The sequence below is a fragment of the Pholis gunnellus genome (assembly GCF_910591455.1).
Source record: "Pholis gunnellus genome assembly, chromosome: 10".
Lineage (NCBI taxonomy): Eukaryota > Metazoa > Chordata > Actinopteri > Perciformes > Pholidae > Pholis > Pholis gunnellus.
This window is the reverse complement of record NC_136537.1, coordinates 15144258-15167903: the sequence shown is the minus strand read 5'-3', so window position 1 is coordinate 15167903 and position 23646 is coordinate 15144258.

Below are 23646 nucleotides of genomic sequence, written 5' to 3'. Positions count from 1 at the left end.
ACTCTATATTTGGTATTGGATGAATGGGTCACACAGAAAAATAATATCTTTCCCATGCATGCATAGCAGGCATAAGTGGAATTCAGATTCTTATGTAAGACAGCTTGTTCCTTTTTGACTTGTCACGCTTTGGAAGTGCAGTAGCCTCCCATATTTTATTACACTACTGAAACCAGAACCCAGTGGAGGTCAGATTTGTTGATTTAGCTTTTTTTTCCCCCTTCTTTCAGTTCACTTCCTTCCAGAACAGTCAAATCACTTTTGTGTTCATTTGCCAAAAAAGAACACCATCCCCATTTCTGGGGAAGGGTATTCAAATCAGTGTGGCAAAGCCTGTGTTGCATAACCTCCTAAGGCAGACTGAGCTCAGAGCAGAGACTGTCTAGCTCAGCAGACTCAACAAGCCTCACACGCAACGCTCCCAAAGTAGAGCGTTGGTGTATACATACCATATGTGTGTGCTTAAGTGTGTATGTTTAAGTCTCGCCTACTTTCATTCCCTGACTGCGCGGCACCGCAGTCTTTTTATGATAGCATTATATAGGTCACTCAAATATGAATGGCTCAAACCTTACATTACAAAGCAGCTCCTCGTCGTCAATGTACATCCACTCAAAGTTTATTGTTATTTTAAGTGTCTGACAACATTACGGAAAGAACCCTACAGAGAAATAAAATGCTTTTCTTTTCACTGGTTTGTTATTGCTCTGAGAAGTCTCGTTCTGTGATCTCTCTTCGCCTCCACATTGTCTTTCCAACTCTCACTCACAGTTTCCACCAGTGACTAGCAGCGAGTCACATGACGCAATAACAAACAGAAAGAAAAAGGTAAGAATTATGTTTTATTTCTCTGTAGGGTCCTTCCCTGAATATTGTCAGACACCTACAGTATAGCAGCAATCTGAGCCTGCCAGTTGCAAAAACAAGTACTGATAGTGGGCGTACATTGTACATTGATGGTGAGGAGTTTCCCAGAGCGATTATACTGCAGCTCCCATTAGCATCTGTCGGCTGCAGTGTACTCCCTCAATTCTGGACCAATGTCAAAAGTTGTTGTTCCCATTATTCTTTGTCTGAAATAATGCTCTTGTTAAGCACTTTGTGACTTATGTCTGTGAATAGTGCTAGATAAATACATTTGACTTACTTACCTATTGTCCCACTGTTGGAATCTTCTCTGTGTCCTAATGTCCCTCCGCAACACTAATATAGCAACGAGCTAAAACATAAGAATACAGAGTCTTCAATAGGACAACGTTCGAGTACTAGACGTCGTCATATATGCAGAATGTATGTCAGATTGATCCTTTCAGCTAAATACATATGATACAAATGATCGTTTGTGTAGCAAAATGTAGCTGAGGTAATCAATCACATACACAAGATGTTGTCCACTTTTTCTGCTGGTCTGGTGATAGAGCCATTACATTATGCATAATCGTAATCAATTCATGTTCAGTGTGGTGCATGCTGGGACAGGATCCAGCTGCCTGTGACTAAAAGGACAGCCACAAACATGCTGTAAACAAGACTTATTACCATATTTTAGTTGCTGTATGCTTTTGCCAATCATTTTAAAACTCTATACACACTGCAGTGGATCAATGCTTGACCCTTATTCCAAAAAGTAATAAAGAAATAAATATGCACATGACCAGAGAGTTCATTGGACGAGTTAGGATCTTTCTTTATGATTTACTGGAGGTGTCAGTGTAAGTGAAAACACTGGAAAGGCTCCAGCAGGACACACACTACATTATAAAGCATTATATGTCAATAGTTCAGCTCTTTCTAGTCTCTGAGGGTCTGAGCTGAGGGTTTCATACAGAAATAGAATGAAGGAAAGTAAAGATTGTAACATATGTAAAAATACAATGGCTGTTAATATTCCCTAAGGATTTTCTTTCTGTTCTGCTCCAGTTAAACAAGGTCACGGAAATGTTAATAGTTCCGCCTCTTTGTCCTGGTGGCCCAACATGTTCATAGCAGTTACAAACAGGAACATCTTTATTTGAATGTACTTGATACATTGACTTTAGAGATACATGTGCTCAGTGAAAATCCAATAGCCAACATGTGCCCTAAATCAGTTAATGTTACATTGTGAGGAAACTATAAGTGTTAAATGTATAAATCAACCCCATGACTGAGATCTCAGTCCCAGATTATTCTGTTTCAATTGCTCAATACCATTGTTATTTCCTATCTGAGCTATCTATTAACAAAAGGTTCTCACACTGCCACCGAGATGAAAATAAACTGAGGAAAGATTTGAAATCCTCCTGGCTTATCCTGGTGCTGCCTCAGCTGCAGTGTGGGACTCACAAAGCACTATTCAGGTCTGCGTTTTCAAGGAGTTTCCTGAGGGAAAACTATTCTGGCCGACTGACAAGACAAACATGCTCTCTCTCTCGCGCGCCCACAGGGACTTGTATAAGTTGGACAGGAAGGATCACCGGCCTACTTCAGAATCATTTTCTCTCAGCTGTCAAAGCACACTGAAGAGTGGGTTAACTCCCTCATAATGTGAATGCATAGCCGGGCTAGCTTAGGCCCCGGCTGTTACCTGTATCTGCTGAGGGCAGAGCCTCTGCCTCTGAGTGGGTTACCATATCTCCTCAGAAGATACCGGGATTGTTGGTGATATGGCGCTATTCAAACAAACAAAAACATTCTAATTTCCTTTCACATATCTAGGCAGCAACGGCGCATCCAAAGAGGCCAACTAGGCAATAGGGTGGCAGAGCTGAGAAATAATTCATGAACAAAATTGCGGATTTAACAATGGCCCTATACCTTCAGTCCTGCAAGAACAATGCATTGCTGAGGAATGTGTCAATCATAAAGTTTGACTGGCTTCGAGAATAAAACAAAAAAACAACAATGTGAGAGTAAGGAAATACTGGAGCATGTCTAAACCACCGGAATTGTCTGAATGGTCTGTATCATAAAAAAGAGGAGACTATTGACGTACTTCAAAAACAGAGGGATTCGTTGCTGTTGGGATGGTTAACAAGGATGATGGCACCCCTTCAAGTCCGGTGTCCCCGAACCAAGAGACTGCTAGAGAGATATTATGGACTCTCTGGCCTGCACTTCTTTGATACTAACTAATGTCAACTTGGATTTTCATCAGCTGCAATGATAAATGATTAGCTAAATACGAGTCACAGATTGACTGATACCACACTTACGTGTACACTTAAGCGAGAGCCGGGGGACAGTTAGCTTAGCATAAAGCCTGGACGCAGGGGGAACTTGCTAGCGTAAAGTTAACAGAATAAATCTTAGTCAGTGTGAAAACAACAAGTGATTTTATGGGGGTCATGTGCTGGCCTATTTCTTGGCTGGAAGCAGTGACTTTCTGGAGTTTGGACAATAGGAATTTAATACATGTGAGCTTCACATCGAAGCTGTAAATGTGTTCATTCTGGAAACCCTGAATCCAAACAGGATCCCAGTATAAACTTTACCCTTGTGACGTGTGGCAGTGGCGGATGGACTGACCTACATTTATTCACATCTAAACCTCACACTAATCTCTGGCTATATTGGTTTGTTTGAAGGGTGGACTGAGAGAGCGTAGTTCTTCTGTGTAGCACAAATACAATAGACAGATAAAGGTCATGGTTTCATAACTTGCTCTTTTTGTCTTCCTCCAGTGTCCCGGCAGTAGTTCTTGGCCCCATTTCTCTGGTTTTAATCATCCATTTACCAGAGCAGAGGTCAGTTTCTCTTTTGTCCCGCCACACTTAAATATGTGAAAACACAAAGTGTTCACTCAGTCTTGACTCCTGACTGGGGATTCCATATATAACCCCTTTTTCTGTCCACCCTTCAGCCACCTTTTCTGTCAATACAATACATGGGATATGGATACTCATGCTGTATATATTGCTGCTACAAGTGATATACAAATGATGCTTTGTGTTGACTTCCAGTCATCCCGATCACACTTTCAGACAATCATTTCTCAATAAAGTTAATTTCCATAAAGCAAACATTTTGACTATTTCATAGGATGTTAAGAAGCTGATGTGGATTTGCGTTTCACTGGTGTTGGGGACCAGTAAATACATGCTGGCACCTAAGAGCTCATTCCCCACTATTCTGTGCTTCTGTGCATAATCTGATCCAAAACTTGAAAGCGGATCAGAGCAAAGTTTACGTCTTTCTAAGACCCTGTGTAAGTTGCTCAACTGTGCTTATCTCTGCAAATAAGTTCATTTGTAAATAACTTTCCCAGGGTGCTTAAGAGTCCTTAGCACTTAGTGTTCACCCTAACCTTCACAAGCATGTACACACACAAACACATGCATACATAAGTACATATATGAATACTGATGATTTATTTGATCTACACTCATCTGTACTCTGTTGGTTTTACTTGAAGAAGGATACTCAGTTTTAAAACAAACACCTGTTTCACATTTAAAAGCATGTCCTGAAGACTTCTCCAGTTCATTTACTCAGTTTAACGAATTATAACGAATGTCACTATGAAAGGGGGAGACATTGAGGTTTAATTTGGTATAGAATGCATGAGGAGTTTTATATCTCCATTTAAATGATTTTAATGGTTGTGAAAAGAAACACAACAGACATTACAAGATTACGCCATGCCTTTTGGATTTAACTCAAACTGCCTCAAAGTTTCAAAGTCCCGAACACACCGAAATGCATCCCATTTATATACCTATAAAGCTCGTCAGTGAAAACAGCTGCTGAACTGGCAGAAAGCATTTTTAATGGATCCTAAATACAACACGTTCACAGTAAAAGGTCTGTGTGTAAGTCTGAGCTGTGGTGAAAGTGTTATTTCTCATCAACTTTACAGCTAATTTAGAATCCACCATATAACTAATTGCCAAATCTAAATTGAGATGCAGAATCCACGTCTGCTGCGGTGAAAAACAATCTTCATGAAAACTCCTCTCCATGGCCTACGTCGAAGATGCTAATGGGATTTGATTCAAAAGTTGTCACGCCACAGACCAAATGTGTCCATAGTGTGCACAGACAGAGAATGTCATCCTTGTTGAAAATGGCCTTCACCCACGTATGATTTCCTTCATAATACAACAACGGAGCCGCTTGTTCATAGTGGCTACGACTGCATCATTGTGAGACACTGAGTGCTGTCTGATAAGGTCTCATTGCGTCATTCAGGATGAGTCACTATTTGTGAAATGTAGCTTTGTCTTAGATAAATAAACAAACAAAAAAGGAACACATTGAACAAGTGAAGCGTTTGCTTTAGACACTGCTGTACTTGAGGATGGCTGGTAGTGTGAGTGGGAGGAATGGACCAGAGACATACATTGGCTATCCAGAAAAATTAAATGTATTCAGAGCGGCCACAAAAAGGAGAAACGGACCATTTCATTATGTTTAGCACTTAGGATCCTGTGCAGACAATTAATGAAAATAACTCTTCCGATACACAAAAGACTGGCCTTCCTCGATCTTCCTAGAGAGTGAAAAACACAGGCCCAATCCCAATGTCCCCCCTAAAGCCTTCAGCCCTGAACCATCAGGGACTAAACTGACGTCACCAGGTAAATGGTTGAGTGTGAGAGGCTGAATTAGGTATAAAGACTTTGTGACATATCACATTACCTTGATGACATCAAACATGTTGTGCACTTGCCTTACCAGAGGAGAGGTAGGCACATTCGTCATATAATCTACTTTCACATTCAATAAGCAATATTAAAAGAAATAGTTCATAAATAAACAAGCTGTGTAGTATAGCCTATGTTAGGCTAAACACTCATGCGCTATCCTCTTTTATTTTACGCCTCGGGGCTTCCCCCGGTTACCTGTGTTTGAAATCACAACGCCATGATTTGTGGGTAATTCCCTGAGGCAAAGTCTGCAGAAATGCAGACTTACGGCGAGTGTGCATAAAGTTCTCAAACGGTGTGTGAGAGATCGCTCACACTTGACAATTTGACGGTGGGACAGTACTAGGCCCTCAAGGACTTTGTGGAATGCACTTCAAAGTCTGTGAGAGTGTGGACATTGGGATTGAGCCACAGACCAACCAGTTTGCTGTCTTCCATGACCTCTTATACCCCGTCACCTGCTGTCTGTGGCCAACCAGGGAGGACTGCTAGAATAACCCCTGTTAACCCAGGTGGCATCAATCTCCTATCATTTAGAGCCAGTTGGTAGTCAAAAGTAGTTAGACAAAAGATGTTGATCAAAATAATCCTCTTAAGAGGCATAAGCAACATTTCTTTTTTTTAGGAAAGTTGAGAAACAAGTAAACATTTGCTTCTTTGGAACATTGCAGCAGGTAAAATTAACCACAAAGACATTTTAAAGGAAATGACATAAATACAGAAGAAGTACATTCTAATATTGACAAATTGTTAAAAGTATAAGTAAGTAACTAATATTTAAAATGTAATAGGTGACATACTGGTAGGTATTTCGCTATCTTGAAAGTTTTAGCAGGTATACTCAGTGCCTAGTATTACCTTGTTTGATGATGTAATAGCTTCTATTGCTAACCCTGAAGCTGAAAGGATTAGTCAAATGAACAATTAAATTGGTTCCCATACTAGTGGGGTGTTTGTCAGAGGCTGGTGGTGTTGGGGTTTAAGTGTTCAGCCTTTGGTCTGCAGCCATTGAAGGAACAACTTGCATCACCACCAGCTGTGGATAAGTTTAACCTGCATGGCACAAAGATGACTGCCAGATCCGGATAGGTCTGGATAAGCTTGGAGATTACATTGCTATTGTAATCACAAATGTATTCTGCTTTGCTGTAATCGTCAAAAAATAAGGTGTCAAACTAAACACAGACATCTCAGCAGACATTTTGACATTTCAGGATGTAATTCGACCTCTTTAATGGACACATTTCCAGGCTGAAACATCTGCATCTAGTGTTTTAAATGACCTCAGGTAACACTTTAGCTTGAAGGTCTCATTACGGTAGGGTTGCAAAATCAGATCTTCTGACTCTTAAACTAATACGACTAAAACCCAAATATAAACAATAGAAAATGCAGAGGTCTTGCTGCGCTCTCTCTTCTCAGGAGTCGGAGTCGGGAGAATGAATCAACAACTACACAGTAAAGAAAGACAGAAGACACCTTGTCCCTGTGGCTCTGCTGATCTGTTCATACGTAAGCAGCAGCAGGGCAGCATGTTATTTTTGGTTCACATTTTTCCAAACAAAATCCTTTGAAAACAACATATAATGTGCTGTGTGCCATCGTTCCCCACAGCAAAGAGTTTAGCCGACACACGTCTATTCATAACATCTGGTGGCCTGGCGCTGAGGGAAGTCCCATAATTCTCTGCGGAGGGGAGCGCCCAGCGGTTCCTTCAGGGGTTTGGCGTGTTGATCTAGCGTTGAAAAATGTTCTATTAAGAAAGGCAATGATCTGTAATTTAGAAAATACTATAGGTTCATTTTAAACCTCACTTGTGTTTTGCATGTTGGTGGCCCAAAACAAGAGTTAATTGTTTGAAATTGAAGGCCTTTAATTAAAACCCCCAAATCATGTAATGTGACGCCCTTACAGTAAATTGGGAACTGCAGAGTCATGTTAAACAACCTGCCAGTCTTTCATCTTTTTATGAAGTAACCCGATCCAGTTTAGCTCAGTCACTATTTCTAAAGTTGTAATATCTACAGGGAGCGAAGCGTCAATTACTGACAAAACAGTTTTGTTTATATAAATATGGCAAATCTGCATCGTAATTATTGTTTTCTGTTACAGTTTACAGTAATAAGTCTTTTTTTTGGTATTTTTAAGTTTGTGTAAAACAAAAGTAAAGCTCACTAATGCACCCTTTGCATGTTTTTGTTCCATTCCAGTACACCTATCCATCAGGTGGTGAAATAGCAGCAGTGTAACCACCGTACGAAGTCACGTTGTCTGTAAATTGTTATTTGGGGGGTTTACGGTCACGCCGCAAGAGATTCCATGGAGGCTTCTACAAGCTAAAAGGCTGCTACATTTATGTACTGTGTACTGTTACATCTCTTTTTTCCCATGCACGACGCAGCTTTGTAGATTCCCCTGCAGTGGCACACAGAGGGAAATTGCCCTCCCTGACTGCCTCAAGGCTTCACTGGCTATTTAGACAGCTTCACACATCAGCCTCGTCTTACTCCTGGGTTAAAGCAGATGAAGTCCACCGCATTTGCATAACTAATTGCCCATCACACCAGGTTTTTATCTATTTTATGTTCATTGCACGAATTGAGATAATCCATCTGCTTGTTTCAATGAGCCTAAGTGGAATTACACACCAGCACAGGCCTCACCGACACACTTTGGACAATAGCCACCAGGCACCGAGCGTGTCTCAACTTTGTCCAGCTTTTCTACTGAAAGAAGCCGTGCCAGGACTCCTGGTGACACACATCTGTGCCGAGTTGGATTTCCACTGCTGACCAGGGTGTGACCCACTTCCCTCTCTTTTTATTCCTCCCTCTGTTCAAGGCCTGGGAAAAAAAAGTGTTTGATTGAATCATGTCACTGTTGAATACAAGAGCTCAACACCTCCACTTGGTCCCGTTCCACAATGCGCTTCAGACCACGAGGCTCAATCGCTTCTATTATGGGACACTGCTGGTTTGCTGTCGAGAGCAGTGGAAGAATTTCTGAGTCAGATTTTTTCTGTTGATTATGGGTTTCCCTCCACCACGGTTACCATGGAGAAACAAAGCAAGCTTAGACACAGAAACACAGTCGGCGATGAAAAGAAATGAAAGGAAATGAGGACTCATGTCTGTTCGAGTCATTATTCTTAAAATAGCCCACCCCAGGAACGAGTTTCGTTGTCACACACTGAAACTAGGTGTGGATGAAGGAAAGGAACACGGATACATGTGTTCATCCCAGGAGAATTTGTCTCGTCAATGGGTGTGTTTCATCAACAACTGGGCTTTATTTGGCTTCAGCCCCTCTCCTTGTAAGTGCAGACAGATGCACAGAGTGGAGTAAACCACAGATCCTCTGAAAGTGCTCTCCTGGGACAATCTGCTCTACAGATAGGAGCATGGCTGCCTATTACCGAACAGGAAGAGCAATGAGCTCATTTCTGAATTGAAAACAAGAGTGTGTGTCATATCTAGTGTTGGATTACTGTGTGCTTCTTGGCACATACAGTGCACCCGCTCAAAATGTCACATACATCGTTATACGGTGCAGTATAGTATGTAGTCTGACATGAAACTAATTGTCCAGCAAAGAGCCATTTCATGAACCACGTTAAAGCATGAAATTTTATCGACATGAAGATTCTTCCAATATTATCTGTACACAGACATGAATACAGTTACTGCTCGACTAGTCCAGCTTTGGCCTGAAGTCAGAGTTTAATGGAGCACATGTCTGATGTAATACAATGAATTCTAACATAACAACAATCCCATAAAACAATGTTATTTAAAGCTCATACAGGCATGCACGGAGACATTTGTATGCAAACACAAGGAGAAAACTACACACCTAAACGACAAATATACAAGTGTATTTGTTTGAACACACATACACACACACACACACACACACACACACACACAATGGCAGGCTGGCTCCACACTAGCAAAGCCACAGCTGGTGATGCAGAGAGCATTCAGTGTGATTGCTCACATTAATACGCTAGTTGAATTTTACAAACCACCATGTAATTACTAAGCATCACCATTCAGTTCACTCACTTATTCATGCTCCAGTAATATTATCTACATGCAAAGTGGGTTCATCACCAACCAAAGTAGGGCAGTGATAAGGCAAATGATTAATTACTGTAATCATATTCATGACTGAATTTCACTTGTGTATCCCAAGACCCGTTCGATGCAGCTGCTTGTGGGTTTACCGAGTTGCTGTCAGCACCTTAACGATGTATGGGATTGACCCACATGCTAAAGCTATTAGTAACATGGAGCTTCAGGTCTCTCAGCTGAAAGAATGCAGCGGCTCCAAAGTTACTCTGACACCCAAACATTCACAGTAATGCCCACACTACCGAGTAAGTGGTCAAAGTGCACGTGTGAATTCAACTGGAGTAAAAGGAAAAAAGGCCGTTTTCTTTTTAAATAATACATTTTATATAAAACTCTCTCCCAGACCAAAGGCTAAGGTACGTATCAAAAGTAATTAAGGACATATCTCTCTTTTTATCAGTTGACCTTCATGCTGTCCGTGTGTATGTGTGTCCTCCTGATAAGGATAAGTCAGCGCAGCAGTATACTGTTTTTTCTCTCGTCGTGTATCACCTTTCATAACGTTTCACATCACCTTTTGTTCGCAGAATGTGAACAGACAGCCGACATCAAATGGTGCAGAACGGCATTTTCGCAGCCAAACAAAATACACCTGCTGCACTAAGATGAGCATGAATATGTGTGACTGCCCGTTCGGCATACCATTAGTTATGCAACAGACACACTTGTCAAAGTGCATGGCCTTGAGCAGGTCTTTGCCTGTGTGTGGCGTGTCTGACTGCAAACAGATGGGAATGTAAACACACACGGGTAATGTCTAGCACTAAACACACAACAGGATTACTGTGGCTGGCATGAGAAAAACACAGGGTTCGTGAAAGAGGTTGCTGTGTTAGTCTCTTTAGTTTCGGAGGAACGGATGGGTAATTATGTAATGATAACCACACAAGCAGAGCAGCAGCTCGCCTTATAGCCTGCAGCCGCTGAGGCAGATCACGCCAACAGAAAACTTTCTCTTTGTTTTTTTTTCTCCATTCAGATGTAAGGATTGACACATTTAATGCAATGTTGTGTGGTGTATGGCGGTAACCCACCATGCCGACGCATATCAAAGTAAAAAGACATTTCCAAGATGTTAATGGACTTGCAAACATGCACGCAGCAGATAGAATGTTGTGCAACTATAAGTTCCACAACATTCTATTTTTCTGTGGTCTGCGAGACAAAATGAAAACATTTCTTTCTAGTCGTGGTTTACCACACAACGTGAGTTCCTTTTGTCACTGTACAGCAGCTTATGTAAGCTAGCACATTGCCCTACACCGTGGCCGACCTGAGCAGACTGCAGCCTACAAACACGCCAATTGAGCTTCCACGGTGTAACAGATGACATGGACACGCTGTAGTACGCCGTGAGGCTGTGCGTGCACCGGTGTAATAGGTGTGACTACACAGTCAGACTCCTGGAGGAAAACTAAACACATCAGCTAAAGCAGCATGTGTTGAAGTGTTGTGGATGCAGGAGTTGCAGCAGTTGTAACACAGCGTGACAGGTCGACCTATGTGTTTAAGAGCCCTGTTTCCTGGTCACGTTTAATTTTGTTTTTAAGTATTCTCAGTGCAGGTTGCTGCCCATGCCTGTAGCGGGTTGTCAGTGCCATCTGGAACTGTTTACTCTATTCATTGGTGGATAACATTTACAAGTTGTGTTATGCTTGTTTGTCCTTCATAAGCGCCTGTTCCTGTGCGATTGTTGCGGTTATTTTTCATGAATTACTTTAAATAATTACAACACTGAGGGACATTTTGTATTGTTCAAACCTATTGGATTGTTTGCTATTTGTCAGTAATTTAGTCATTTGTAAGTTAGACGCAACTTAGCAGATAGTTCATTGCATAGTGAAACCCTACTGTAAGAAAGTCCTCAAGTGTCATACTTCAAAGAAACCGCCGGATTTCCGAACAACCACAAGATTTATTTACAGCTTGTCACTATGGTAACTATGGTCGAAATGGTGATGCAGACACTAATACAAAGATTAGTGCATCATTTCATCATCTCTACTGTCTATCTACAACTGGTCTGTAGGCGAGTCACTCTCTGTATGACTCAAGTAGCCTGCGCCTGTACTCTCTGTTTATGCCTGGTTACCGATACCAACAACAGCGGCACCATGCTGCTCCATGGCAACTGTGTTTGTCCAGGGTGGCGTGAGTTTACATTGCAATACCCCCCCCCCACTCGTCCTGTTTGCATTTAAAGTATGTTCTTGGATGCCCCACTCCTCTTTGAGGCGTCCTACTGGAGGATGCATCAAACTGGAAGTTACCTTCATCAGCTGTCTGAGGGGTTGTTGTTGTCATTTCCCTCCATGTAAGACGGATCCTTCCTTTCATCCTTCCTGTTAGCTCACCATGCTACCTTGAGGGACCAGATGAAAGATAATTAAGGAGAAGCAGGGATTTCCCAGGGGCTCTTGTACACTTAGATATCTTGAGAAAAAAGTCCCTCGAGAGGCCTTGTTATACCTGAAAACGTGTTATTTGTTGGTGTCATTTTCTCTTTTGATAGTTTATTTTAGCCATCATAAGCTAGTTACCTGTTTTTAGTATTGTTGTATTTGTGTGCTTGATGTGCTTATTGTGTTGTCTGAAACTTCTTATGCTGCCATCCTGGTCAGGTCTCTTTTGTAAAAGAGGTTTCCGACCTTTACTAATAAAACAAATGGGGGCCCTTACTGTTCAAAGCACACTTCATATACACACTCACAATCTAAAGAGAAACAAGAGTTCATTTAGAGATTTTATGATAAAACATTTTTTATTGTCAGTATCGCTTTCATTTCCAATGCTTTGGCTTTATTAAGGCTTCACAAACAAGGTAAACTGAAAGTAAAAGAGATGTAGCAGAGATGACAAGAGATAGACAAACTCTTACACACAAGTAGCTTCAAGCCTTGGACTTGATATTCTGGAAGAATTTATGAGGCCGGTTTTCTCCCTTAATTAACACCTAATGAAATGACCTATAATGTAACTTTGCAAAGCTGGAATATACAAAAATAGATACAAATCCAGAGCGGAAATTCCTGGACATTTAGAAGATCTCTTAGTCATTGAAATGACAAACATGAGACAAATGTGAATCTGCATTAGCAAGTAACGTCTTCTTTTAGGTAACTTAAACACGTCATTCTGCATTGTCTCGCCTGCCACATCATGTACGAACACATTCTGCTGATTGTATGTGGTTGATGTGAACCAGTACAACTCTAATAAAAGTGTTGATGCTCATCTTATGGGCTACAAAGAGGAACACAGAAAGACAAACAAGGATGAAATCATTGTGTTGAAAGTCACAGGCCCATTCTGCTGAGCCAGACAACTTTCTGTTTAACAAGCTTCCTCCTTCCTGCAGACCGCTTTAACAGACCAAACATCTCCAAACCCTTTAACTTTAGAACAGAGATGGAGAATAGACGACGATGATGTCAACCCCCGGGAGCTCAGCAGCTTTTTATCTGCTTCCTGTTTACCTTCTTCTGTGTCTGTCAGCGGGGAGCGTTGGGAAACACCTACCGCCCAGCTCACTGGGAGAGGCAGGGCCCAGCGGCGAATGTCAACAGCAGGACCTCTTGAAACCAGACCCCTCACCAGGCCTTATAAGGACAAAGCCCCGTCGGCTCCCACCTCTGAGCGAAAGCAGAGGGGAGAGACACAGGGGGAAAAAATAGAAAGAGAAAGGCTAATGATGAAATGGTTAAAGAATGACAGGACAAAGGTAACATTAACAGAAAGGGGGGGAAACAACAACATGGGGAAACCCCCCCCCCCTCCCGGTCTGAGTCACCGTCAGGAAGACAGCCAGACCCAGACAGCCTTTCCACCTCAAACCCTCCTCAGCCCCCCCCCTCCCCTCCACTCTTAAAACTGCGAGGTCTGTCTGGTCTATGAAACGTCAAGTGGAAACTGACCCTTCTTCTTTCTTGAGGACACACACAAACAACTGAGCAAGAAGCTTCTTAGAATATCAATGGAGTCTGTTCGATTCGAGAGGAGTTGTTTCACTTTCTGTGATTATTTCACCCTGTTGCATCATTTTGTATTTTAACTTGGTTTGCTGTTCTTGGCAATGTTTTTCCGTGGTTTCTATGGTGATAGATAATGGTTACAAACAATGCTGTGAAAAGCGGAAGTGAAGTGAAACAGCACTTCATGAACATGGTGTGACTTTCAGATAACCGCAATCAACCGATTTCTTTTTTTACTGACTTTGCATGATATGTAGTGGGTTACTAAGGCGACAAAGTTCCTCCTTCAATCATTGACTGTGTCGGTGAAAAAGTGCTGAAACAGTGCACAGTAGCACAGTGACATCATCGCTCTACAGCCCTTCCCTTCTTTCACCCATTGGCCATATTGGGTCAAAAAAACAAAGGATCTGAAGGAATATCATTGGCTGTTGAAGATGTCGTACCACACTGGCGTCACATAGGCTCACACATCAGTTTCTAAAGTGGGCACATTACGTCGCTTACTGCTTCTATATTTGGTGTTAACACAAACACTGCTGGTTGTCAATGATGCTCTTGATGCAGAGGTGGCGGTACAAGAGTTTCATTCATCTAATCGCCCTCCTACTCCACCCAGCACGACCAAAATTACCCATTTCATGGTCACTGGAGGTGCAGGGGTTCAAGGAGAGTCAGCCAGCTTAAACACGTTGAGGGTGATGTTAGTTAATAAACTGCTGCTTCAACTTTGCTGCTCTGCTCCTCAGAGGAGTTCACCTCTGCGTTGGACTTTCGAGTCTAATCAAATCAGTGTTCCCAGCGTATGTTTGTTTACTTTTCAAACTATGTCACGCAAGGCTCTTTTAGCAGAAATACATTTGTATTGATAAAAAAAATGTGATACTGGAAAATATTTGAAGTAAGGTGGACCACTGCCATTGTAGGCCAAAGCCATATGGGCAGACTTTTCTATTCCTCATTACAATGATTCTCATCTACAGCCCCATTAATGCTTGTTTTCCTTTAGGGAGGCAAAGAGGTACCCATTATTAGTGTACCAAGGGGGTTGGGGGCCCCATTTTTTTTTTTTTTTCCAGTGATGACCTCACCTCTACAATATGGCCCCTTCCTGGCCTCAACCTTAACTTTTCCCCACTATCTGAGTCAGCCAGTTCTCAGATTCATGTGTTTCTATTTTAGGGATCTAATTTCCATGATTGCGCCGGTAGGCAGACATCTATATTCGTGCTTTTTTTAATACGGAAAAGGAAAAAGACCGAAGCAAAGCACGATGGTTTTGGTGCTCTTGTTGGACAAAAGAGGAGTCAGCCTAAAGGATTCTCATGATATGGCACCAGGATTAACTGCTACTAAGATGTTACACCAGGTCGGCAGCTTGGACTGAAGTCGCCCACTGTAGCTGCCAGGGTGTTTAAGAGACAAACCATGACCAAAAATGTGGGTCAAACCTAACACCCTATAAATCCAGGTGTCTGAAAAAGGCATAAAATGATTAATTAAAGCCACCAATGGATTCATTTAACGAGATGACCAGCGCCGCTCTCCATGAAGCCAGTCCAGTGTTCCAGAGGTCCTGCTTGACATGACAACCTGCATGCCGGGTGAAATGGCCTTTGACAGATGGTTGCTAGCAGCCAAAACAAGAGCTGGACCAGTCCCAATCCCATTAACAAAGTTATGAATGGCTGCTTCAATGTATAAACAGTGCTGTGTTTTTTTTCCAGCACAGGTGGGGACGTTTCAAATCATGAACACACACATTAACTCACATCCTTTGCTAGGGGTGACTCCCTCATTTTAGAGGAAGGGGCCACTCATGATAGGACACACCCGCACCCTGAAAGCAATACCTACATGTGTTTTTCTGCTCGAGGAAAATCACAAAGTTGCACATCTCTTCAGCGCAGAGAGCAAAAACAGAACGAGGAGTTCTAAAATTAGCTTGTGTGGGAAGAACACTACACACACCGGTTGGAAGCCATATGGTTTGAATAATTTTACCTCTCACCAACTGTGTGTTTACGTTAGCCTCATACATCTGTGTTTTAATTTTGTTCGCACATGAGCCAGAGTTCACCTCAAAGCATTTCTTTTTTCTTAAGTTGAACTAAACTCAATCAAATCAAATATCATTTAGGCAAGACCAAAAAAGAAGACTGAATTGAATTAGCTGTCCAGCAATATGTGCAGTTAAATCAGCTGATCAAGTGGTAAATGAAATGTATTGAAGCCTTACTTCTACATAGAGGTGCAGTGCCCTTCCTCTTTGCTTTGAATTAGCTGTCAAATTTGATTTCATGCCACAGAGAGCACTAAATGCACTAAATGGATTTCCTTGGATTAATGCCAGTCACTAGTGTCCAACAACCCGACGGCGATGTGCACAGTATGTAACATGCATATAAATATCTAATACCCTACATCATGTATGTAATAGATAAATAATACACACACATACAACACGCTATATATCTGAAAAGACATTTGACATGGAAGTGGGTTATGAAACACTCATTTTTACAAATGCCCTCAAACACGAAACAGCAAAGTTATGAATATTTATTGAAACCATATTTTGAGATAGCTGGCATTTTAAATCTGTCTTGACGTATATCCATGTGCAGTCCTGTGCATGTTTGAGTTGACAAGATGAATGAGGATTGGAGAAACTACCATGACGTCGTTCTTCTAGCTTTAAGAAATAAATCCTTGAGACAAAAATCTTTTTTTGTCTTCTGAACCTTTATTCCTATATTAGTGGCTATATTAAATAATATGAAAAAGCCTAAAAACTTAGTCTCTGGGAAAGGGGGTCTTTGACTGGTGTAAACTGATTCCACAAGTTTTGAAGAGAAGAATAAACAATTGGCAGGCTCCCACTGAAAGTGAGCCTTACAGATTCATAACAGAGAAGGGATAAAAAAAGCTGTGAATATCAAAGCAATCCACCGCTTCCATCCTTTATCACTTGGATCAAAAGAGCTTTGATCCGCTGGCGGGACCTCTATTCTTCCAGCATAGCCTGACTATAATTAGTTCAACAGAAAGCCTATAACATCTCAGATTAGCAATCATTGGTACAAAAATTTGCATTTTACTTCCACTTTAAAAAAATAGCAAATGCAGCTGTAGGCCATATAGCTGCAACTCCTCCCTGTGGCTGACTCAGCAGCATTTAAAGCACAAAACAGGGAGTGAGCAAGATGTAAGGGAGTGGGGGAAGAGGAAATCTGTAGTGCATTAGTGAGCATTTTATTTGGGGTAGAGGCAAAAGCTAATTTTAGAGCAAGAGTCCTTTTGGGGGAACAACAACAACAACTGCAAAAACATGTATAAAGACGACATAATAACACCTTTTATAATAGTTTGAATGCTATTTTTAGCAAATAGTTTTGGCTTTATACTTTGTTCTGTTTGTACTCGGAAGGTTTTTCTTTATAACACAAAAAACAACAACAACAAAACAGAGAAACAAAAAGAGGAGGTGGAGGGAAGAAACGAAGAAAAAGAGGTGGCACAGAGGATATCCAAACATTTCCAACATTAACATTATATAAATAACCCTGTCGGCTGAAAAGAACATTTCTTTGGAAATATAAGAGCATTTCCATAAGATGAGTGTCTGGGGAACCAGTGAGTCACTCCTGCAAAGAAAAAACACAACATGGATGATTTAGAGAGAAGTCAAATGATTGACAATTTGTTGACTAATTAGTGTCTGGGACGGATATCGGTTTAATTCTTAGAAATTAGTTCAAGAGAAAAGTTTTTGGCAGGGTGGCATCCCCTAGTCTGTGGGTCTGAGAGCGCAAAAGAGACGTCTTTTTTTCTTTTATTAGAGCGAGCTCAGTGACGTGGGTAGAGGAAGAGAGGAAGGCAGGGAGGGAGGGGTGTGAGACAGACAGAAACAAACAGAGAGAGCGAGCGAGAGAGCGAGAGAGAGAGAGAGAGAGAGAGAGAGAGAGAGAGAGAGAGAGAGAGAGAGAGAGAGAGAGAGAGAGAGAGAGAGGCTGGTCTGTGCTTCTCTGCTCCAGCTAGCCTTCTATCTTTGGCTGTGCTCACGCCCCAGCTGCTGCTGGTTCAAAGTACGGTCACTGGCAGGGAACCAGCCATAGGGCTGCGAAAAAAACACCCACACAGCCACTTCACATACAGAGGGAAGCAAAAAGAAACAGAATGTCTTTGGAACACACAAAAGCCTCAAACTTATGCCAAGTGTCACATAACTACCAGATCGTCTGACTCGCAATTTTTCCTAACCTCCTAAAATGGAGGAAGTCTATGTCTGTATGTATGTATGTCTGTATGTATGTATGTATGGCAAACGGCATACAGTTTGCCCTCTGTTGTTCGCTACAATATTAACTATTACACTATCAAACAGCATGCTGGGTTCTCTGTGAGCTTTTGCACCCACATGGTGGCTATGCTCTAGCATTGCTACTGGACTCAACTATGTCATGGCAGGTGTATTGCTCAGGACCCCAGGGAGCGAAGTGTTGAGTGCGAAGCTGTTTGTATGAAACCGCTTCTCCAGAAAGCTGCCAGCAGCAACACCGGTGGCCAAGCAATCGGCCCTTGTGAGCTGCTGGCTCGTTTTGAAGAGGCACCTGCACTGGGATGTTCAATGGGAGGACTGCCAAAGATAATGTTTACTCAGCCAGTTAAATAGCACACTTGTTAATGCCAGAGCTGCTGGATATAATAGTTTATACTAAATATCCAGTTCTGCAGTAATACGTATTAGTGTGCAGAAACGTTCCTACATCGTAAATGTTGAATATGCAACAAATGCCATGTATTCAACGCAACAAACGTTGAGCTGTGTGATGTCACCTGGTATATACGATGAAAGCACACACACACACACACACACACTGTGAGAGACTTGGTGTGGGCTTAAGTGAGGTTAATCAGAGAGGGAAGCCTTTAGTTATGCAGCACTCAGCGGTCATGTTTAAGTAAATGCACTCTAGTAAATTCAGTTAGGCGAGGGTGAGCTGCAGCATCGGGGTCACTTGGCATGGTTTACATGAACTACCTTATCCCAATAGCACTAGAACAAATTCTATAGATATATATATACACATATATATACTGTATTGCAAAGAAAAGAAACGTCCATGCACCGTTTAATAATATAATGGCTGGATCCCAAGGTCATAAACACGCAATACCTAAAAGTAATGTTACCCACTGCTAAGCACACTGACTATAAATTAGTCGTTGGATCCTCTCCTGCACCTTTGTGTCCAAGGTCTGCAGTCAATGCAGTAAGTAAAGGTGTTGGGATGTGTGTGGATGAGTGTGTGGATGAGAGTGTGTATTTCCAACGAACCGTACCGTATGAGTGTATACTGTATCCTTGTTCTTGGATGTGGATACGGTGCATATGCCAACGTCCTCTGGCTTTCCATATTGTGCGTGTGTGTTCCCTCGTGTACGTGTCCCCACACGGCCACTGCAGGTGAGCAGACAGTCATGTTCAGCAACCACCCGGAACCTTATACTGATGGGTCGGACGCACGCGCACACACACACACACACACACACACACACAGGGTCAGAAGATTTCCTTTTAAGGACTGACTTGTTCTTGAAATATAAACGGGACTGTGCCAGTGTTGCTACTGCTATTGTCTGGACTCACCTGACGTGTCGAGGTCATTGCTGATACCGTGTTGTGTTTTGTTCTTCTTTGGCAGTACGGCCGGTTCGAGGTGCGGCGCCTGATATGTGAGGAGTAGGTCCGTGCCAGTTTTGGGGGAGCGGCTATCACCAGATCTCGACTAATGACTCAGCCAAAGAGACGGATGGTATTTGAGTTCTACCAGGCGGGGGAGGTCTGTTTCCTGTGGCAACCATTTCGGTGTGATTACAGTAATAGCTGATTTCAAGGGAAACGAGGCTGTGCCCGTTAATTATATTCAACCATAATATGGGTGCTTTTCCTTTAGTGTGCTTTTGTTTAGCCTTTGTTTGAGTTGAGAGGTTACATTTAGTGAATTTAGAGCCCACAGAAACAAAATGTCTACCTACAATAATCCAAAACAAATAAACTGAATAGAATAGTTTGTAATTAATTCTCAAACGCTGCATCATTTTCCAAGTAATTCAATTGTTCTTTCAATGAGTCAACTCATTCGTGTGGCTGCAGATGAACAACTTGTTGCCACAGCTGGTTGATGATGATGCCATTCTCTGCCTGAGTTCATGTTAATGCTTGCCATCAATAAATTAATACAATTACATGGAAATGAATTATCTTCTGTGATCACAGACGTATCTGCTCTTTCCACCTTGATGTCATCCAGTCTGATCACGTTGTTACATGCAGCTATCTGAGGTGATAATGTAAAATAAATCATCATGTCAGTGCATTGGTTGATTTTCCCACAAAGCACCACCATCTGCTTTGAACCTCAGGTAAGTCTTGAACATCACACACTCGCTAACTGAATGAGCCGGTAGTGTTCAGTTACCGAGGGACAGTTTAAGGTATTATGCGATGTGACATGTGACATGTGTAATGATCAGAGTCAGTCAGAGTTCATCGACCACAAATCAGATACATTTACATCCAGAGGGCAAGAAAACTCTCTGAGAGAATGCCAAGTCTTCTCTTTAATTAGGGATGAGATCATCGCTCATTTAACTGTGATTTCAACAGCGAAGCCTGCGAAGGCAACACTGACTTATGATTATGGTTGCAAAACCCCATGCACTCGTCGAAAAAATCTGTCTCCCTCTCACTGTCTCTCTCTGAACTTACTGCACAGTATACAATCTCAATGTCTCAACGGTGACTGGAAGGAAAACAAGAAAATTGCTCACATCCAAATCTTCTGATCCAACACACAACTCCAAATATCTTGAAGTTATATAAAAAAAGAGTAAAAAAAGAGTAAACTTTTTTGCTAACACAACTATGGGTAGTTGACAGTAATACTATTGTAATGTGACTGAGATCGGCACTGAAGAAACAAATGTTCTTTGTAACAGGAAACAATAAGTGAGCCCTGCCCTCTCACTTCCTGGAACAGGCCAGAATTATTGATAGCATTACGGAGTCTGGCAGCTACTGTACACACACAAGATTACTAAACATCATGCAACACTAAAGACAAATGATGTGAAAGACATGAAACAACAGCAGAGCTTATCATGTCTACGTCACCATATTCATCCATCACCAACAACACAAAAATGAAGAGTTAAAATATTTCTTTAAAATAAAAAAAAGAATAGAATGTGTGTGTGTGTGTGTGTGTGTGTGTGTGTGTGTGTGTGTGCGGTGCTTTTATGGGGGGTTTTCTGGGACACAGGAAGGAGTTGTTTCCAATGCAGCGCCCAAGCCTTTTGGCAGAGACGACACTCGACTTCCTGTCCTCAGGGAAGGGTGAATCGGATACCCGGCAGAGGTTAGCAGGCATGGAAACCTACACCCACCTTTTATCACCACTCTGCGAGGTGCGTACTCAGGAGGGATGCATGAAGATGGGTCGGAGCTGTTACATACTGTAAAAGTGGTGATGCCGTATGTGACCGAGTAGGAAAACGCAATGGAAGAGGTGGACAAGAAGAACCTTTTTCACCACTAAGCTGTTATCTCTATAGAGAAACCACTTGTACTTCATCTGTTTACTGAAATAAAAGTGTTTTAAGTTGATTTGTTGTGTGTTCATAATAAAAAAGGGTACGGTTACAACCAGAGTATTTTCCGTCGCCAATCACGTTTCAGTGCAGGTTACAGCTTGAACCCGGTACATGTGTGTACCCGCACGTGTTTGACTGCACAAGGACATTCCTGAATGCCACATCAACCCTGCCAGGACATTCAAGCTCAGCCTAAATAGACAGTCTCCAGCCTCTAAACCCTTATTAACTCCTACCAGCGTACGGATTAAGTCCCGGGATCCAGACAGCTAACAACCCTGTATGTGTCTGGTACAAGCTGCTCATCCATTCACAATGCTTTATGACTGGCTACAACTCACAGCCTCCTTCTATTACCCCCCGCAGTGGGACATTTGCAAAACAAGTGCTTAGTTGGAGGGGACAGAAGTGGAGAGAGAGGGTAATCAGGGGTGTATTTCAAAGCAGATGGGGAAGGAGGAGTGGATAACAAGGACATATTGACTGGTGCGGGCTTTTGAAGGCTTATGTGGCACTTGTGTACCCAGAATCAGAAACTTATTTAAAGGTTAGCATGGCTGCTACATCTGTGTAGAAGATGTGGCAGAGAAAATATCTCTAAATTTCAAATAAAGTTATATTTCCCAAAAAAAGGCCATCTTGCAATGGGGTCACACCAGCCACAACGCCAAATAAGGCCTTTAGTTTGAACTCAACGACACACCTGTAACGACTGCATCGTGACTGCCTCTTGCACGGTAGGTAGTGATGCTATGTTGACAGACATAAAACACCTGGCAAAGTACTCAAAACAGCTTCTGTGGTAGTTCCTGCTATGTGTCTCAAGGACCACTATTTGCCATGATGACACACACACACACACACACACACACACAGTCTCACAAGATGAAAACAATCCCAACCACACGCTGCCGCGGCTGTAAATGAGCATCCTTTATAATGTTGAGGTAAACAGCCTGACTAGCTGATGTAGGAAATGGCTGCAGAATGTATTAGCAAAGTGATATATCGGTCTAAATCAGATGGAGTTTTTTCAGATCAGAGGCACTGAGGCTTTATGTTCTGGGTTTTTACAGAGGCATGTGCCAGTCCACATGGAGCAGACTCTCCTGGAGAGTCAAGTGGTTTAACTTTTCACTGGGTGGCATTTCACAAAAAGCACTGAATCAGAATGATTGCCTAAGAGATCACTGCTTAGAATGCAACCTTTTGCGGCAGACAACAGTGATGAATAATAGTGGGAACAAAATAAAGTTATGAGTTGAATAGAGAGAGATACCAATACCTTTAAGATAAAGTATCAATATACTGCGAGTCACATGTTTCTCTTCCTCACATGTTTCATGATTTAATCCAAACTAGTGGGCCATGTAGTCAATTGTTACTTTCAAGTAGGCAGCTATTTTGCAACAGATTTCAGGGTGTGGGAAAATACTTCAGGGACTATCTTGCACAACTGTGGGCTGACGTTCCAGTCAGAAGTTGCAGAATGATTGCCTTTGCTAAGTCTTATTATTTTCAACTTAAACTGGGTTTTGAAGAAACAAATAGAAAGTTTGAGCTTGCACTTAGAGAGGTTAACGTTAGTCTAAGGAGACTGGTGCAGTTCTCTAGCAAGTAGCTCAGATTTACTTGTGACTCCATTTCAAAGGCAGACATGACCTATTACAGAGATTTCCCATTAAAATGGGAAACACAGCCGAGCGCATTAGGCAAACACAGTGAACAGACATTCACTCTATGCCAACTGGAGCACAAACCCTGAACCCTGTTTCTTATGAAACCAACAATGAGTCCAATACAAAGCAGAAGAGGTTTGTACTCTACGCCCCGGCCTTCTTCACCGACAACCTGAGACCTGGTGTACTCTATAATCTGATCGACCGTGGGAGTAACCATTTAAGGCGTGCAGTGTTATACACACAACTTTTTCAAGGGAGATTTGTGCACATTGTTCGCATTCACTACTGACTCTCAGTGTTCATCTGACGAGTAATGCACACAATACATGAATACATCTACTGTAGAACAACACACGCACATACACTTATCTGGTTTCATGATGTTGTAATGTTTAAGCACTTTGAGACATAATTACACCTTTATAAATGAACCACAAGCGCTGCAAAGAAACTGTCACGCTAACAGCAGGTCGACGAATGTTTGTCCCTGTGTGAGATGTTGTGACCTTGCTACCAGTTTGCTGAAGTTATATAACGTCCACAGACAGGTGAAATAACAAATGACCAATTAATG